The 4155-nt window shown below is 40.7% G+C and overlaps 1 pseudogene; it reads right to left on the minus strand.

Moving 5' to 3' along the window:
• Positions 1-285: 285 nt before the first annotated feature.
• Positions 286-1334, minus strand: LOC110300776 (annotated as a pseudogene).
• Positions 1335-4155: the final 2821 nt, after the last annotated feature.

Genomic DNA, 4155 nt, shown 5'->3' on the forward strand with positions numbered 1-4155 from the left:
TTTGGATAGAGATTTCCTGCTATGGTCAAAGCTGGAACTTTTTGTTGTTATTGTTCTTATTTTTGTTGTGAGAACAATTACCTGTCAGGAGAAATAATAATAATAATAATAATAATAATAATAATAATAATAATAATAGCTATTATTATATTAATAATAATAGCTATTAATAATAGCTATTAATAATAATAATAATAATAATAATAATAATAATAATAATAATAATAATAAAGCTCTCAACTTTTATTGGTCCCTCAGTGCCTAGGGTTTTCCTCCTTCTCAGCCTTAGTGTCTCAGAACTCTGGTGTCATTGGTTTCAGACACCACTTTGCAATCCACAGTCTTACAGGTAGTTGTTCTCTGCAGTTTGCATGGAGTTGCTGGAGTCCAGGGCATCGGTGAGACTGAAATCTTCCCCATCCTCCAGCAAGCAGTGGTAGGTGGCAATCTCTGCCTCAAGCCTGATTTTGACGTTCAACAGGGCTTCATATTCCTAGGTCTAATGCTGCCCTTCTGCCTGAGTTTGTGCCAGCTCTGACTCCAAGTGTAGAAGGACCCTATTGAGCTGCTCCATCTGTGCCTTATGTTGGGCCTCTATGTCCCCAAGGCTGTTCTCCAAGTTGGTGTTATGGTTCTTCATAGAGTCCAGGTCAATCTCCAAGGTCTGGAGGGTGCGTCTCAGGTCCATAAGTGTGTTCTAAGCATTCCTGACTTTGGCAGACTTGGTGATGACGACTATGGTACTCTTCTCAGTCTGCTGAGACCAGTACTTGTCTAATTCCTCGCGATTCTTCTAAACCAGCTCTGCATACTGGGCATAGATGTCCGCTATAATCTTGCTGAGGTTCTGAGATTTGGGAGAATCCACTTTCACAGTCAACCCAGAACTTGGACTTCCTTCTCATGATTCTTCTTCATGAACAGCAGTGTCTTCTTGAGCTCTTCGATTTCTGTTTCCAGCTGTAGACTTGTGATATTGGTGTCATCTACCACCTTGCAGAGTCCATTGATGTCGCTCTCTACAGACTGGCACATGGCCAGTTCTGTCTCATCAGCGTCAAGACGTACATTGTCGATCTGCAGGATGATGCAGGCATTGTCCACAGAATTCGCAAAGATCTGAGCCCTCAGGTCTTCGATGACCTTAACATAGTTGCCCCAGGCTCTGATGTCCTGGAGCCCCTTCTTCTCCAGATGTTCCCAGATTTAGCCCTCAGCACCTGCATAGACACTGGCTGTACTGCTGACAGGCTGGTGCACAGGCTGGGAGTCCGCACAGAGCCCAGGGACTGGTAGTTGGTGGAGAAGGTGGTAGAGCGCGTGGTGAAGCTCATCTTGTCTGGAAAGGAGAGCGAGAAGAAAGAGAGCAGGATAGGATGTCTGCCTACTACTACTACTACTACTACTACTACTACTACTACTACTACTACTACTACTACTATTTTGTAGTACTGAAAGTTGAGCCTGGGTCCTTAGTAAAGGCAAATTTGTATTCTACCACAGAGCCACATTTCTAGTCCCCACTTACTCATACAAGTGTTCACAGCACATCCAGTGCTCATAGCTAAAGAGATCTATATAGCTAATTGTTGTGCATGAGAGACATAGCAGTCATACTGAAGGACTTTGATTCTTACACTAGTGGCCCAATGATACAAAGCTGTTGAATTTGGAGCTAACCAATTGCTAGTCATGTTTATACCAGCAGCTCTGATGGCCTTTATTGCTGCCGTGTTACCATTTGGAGGTCTCTTCTATCTTCACAAGTCTTCCCAAACCCTGAACTGTTTTCCAACCTGCTCTTTCAGTATCTAATTGACTATCTAAGTAAGTGTTACCAGTACTTCAAATGAAATGCTATTGTAGTTCAGTTTGCTAAATCCTTTTTTAAAATGTAAACCTCAGCCTTAAGGACTTACCTGTGTTAAAGATGAGAAAAGAGGATTTTTTTTTTCCTTCTCTAGGTTGCACAGGTAATAAGGGAAAAATCAGGGCTTGACTATATTTTTGTCTCTCTGTAGAGGCCATGACCTTCCCCTCTCCATTTCTGCTTTGCATAGAGTGCTCAGTGTATTAGCTTTTTGTGACATTGCACTGACATTCCTGACCCAATGCTCTCCTTTCATTCAGGAGTGTTCAACACTTCATTGCTGTTTGTAGTGCCTCTCTCTCTCTCTCTCTCTCTCTCTCTCTCTCTCTCTCTCTCTCTCTCTCTGTGTGCCCATGCGCATGCATATAAATGTATGTTGCAGTCAGAGGATGACTTTGGATATCATTCCTCAGATACAGTTCACCTTTGTTTTAAGACAGGCTGTCTGGCTTGCTTGTAATTTACTTAGCAGGCTCGCTGACTGGCCAGCCAGTTCCAGGCATGACTACCTGTGTCTCTCCAGTACTGGGATTGCAAACAAGTGCTACCATGTGTGATTTCTTTTTAAAACCACATTTTCTGTATCCATTCCTCTGTTGAGGGACATCTGGGTTCTTTCCAGCTTCTGGCTATTATAAATATGGCTGCTATGAACATAGTGGAGCATGTGTCCTTATTACATATTGGAGCATCTTCTGGGTCTATGCCGAGGAGTGGTATAACAGGTAGTACTATGTCCAAATTTCTGAGGAACCACTAGACTGATTTCCAGAGCTAACACTCCCACAAACAATGGAGGAGTCTTTCTCTTTCTCCACATCCTCACCAGCATCTACTGTCACCTGAGTTTTTGATCTTAGTCACTCTGACTGGTTTGAGGTGGAATTTCAGGGTCATTTTGATATGCATTTCCCTGCTGGATGTTGAACATTTTTTTAGGTGTAATTCAAAAGTCCTCAGTTGCCGGGTGTGGTGGCGCACGCCTTTAATCCCAGCACTCGGGAGGCAGAGGCAGGCGGATTTCTGAGTTCGAGGCCAGCCTGGTCTACAAAGTGAGTTCCAGGACAGCCAGGGCTATACAGAGAAACCCTGTCTCGAAAAACCAAAAAAAAAAAAAAAAAAAAAAAAAAGTCCTCAGTTGAGAACTTTTTGTTTAGCTCTATACCTCACATTTTAATTGGGTTATTTGGTTCTCTGGAATTTAACTTCTTGAGTACTTTGTATACATTGGACATTAGCCCTCTATCAAATATAGGATTGGTTATGATCTTTTCCCAATCTGTTGGTTTCCTGGTTTCCATTTTGTCGTATTGTCAGTGTCCTTTGCCTTACAGAAGCTTTTCAATTTTATAAGGTCTCATTTGTTGATTGTTGATTTTAAAGCAGAATCCATTGGTATTCTGTTCAGGAAAATTTCCCCTGTGCCCATGTGTTCAAGGCTCTTCCCCATTTTCTCTTCCATTAGATTCAGTGTATCTGATTTTATGTGGAGGTCCTTTATCTACTTAGATTTGAGTTTTGTTCAAGGAGATAAGAAAGGATCAATTTGCGTTCTTCTACATGCTGACTTCCAGTTGAATCAGCACCCTTTGTTGAAAATGCTGTCTTTTTTCCACTGGATAGTTTTAGCTCCTTTGTCAAAGGTCAAGTGAACATAGGTGTGTGGCTTTATTTTTGAATTTTTAGTTCTATTCCAATGATCTATCTGTCCTTTTCTGTTACAATACCATACAGTTTTTTTGTTTTTGTTTTTGTTTTCTTTACTCACTATTGCTTTGTAGTACAGCTTGAGGTCAGGGATGTTGGTTCCCCAGAAATTCTTTTATTGTTGAGAATAATTTTTGATATCTTGGGTTTTTGATTATTTGAAATGAATTTGAGAATTGCTTGGAATTTTGATGGGGATTGCATTGAATCTATAGATTGCTTTCAGCAAGATGGGCATTTTTACTATATTAATCCAATCCAGGATCAAGGGAGATCTTTCCATCTTCTGAGGTCTTCTTTGATTTCTTTCTTCAGAGACGTGAAGTTCTTGTCATACAGATATTTCACTTGCTTGCTAAGAGTCACACCAAGATATTTTGTATTATTTGTGACTATTGTGAAGGGTGTCATTTCCATAATTTCTTTCATAGCTTGTTTATTCTTTGAGTATAGGAAGGCTACTGATTTGTTTGAGTTAATTTTATATCCGAAAACTTTGCTCAAGTTGATTCTCAGCTATAGGGGTTCTCTGGTAGAATGTTTGGGGCCACTTAATTATACAATCATATCATCTGCAA

Source organism: Mus caroli, chromosome 8 (assembly GCF_900094665.2).
Source record: "Mus caroli chromosome 8, CAROLI_EIJ_v1.1, whole genome shotgun sequence".
In the NCBI taxonomy this organism is placed as follows: Eukaryota; Metazoa; Chordata; class Mammalia; order Rodentia; family Muridae; genus Mus; species Mus caroli.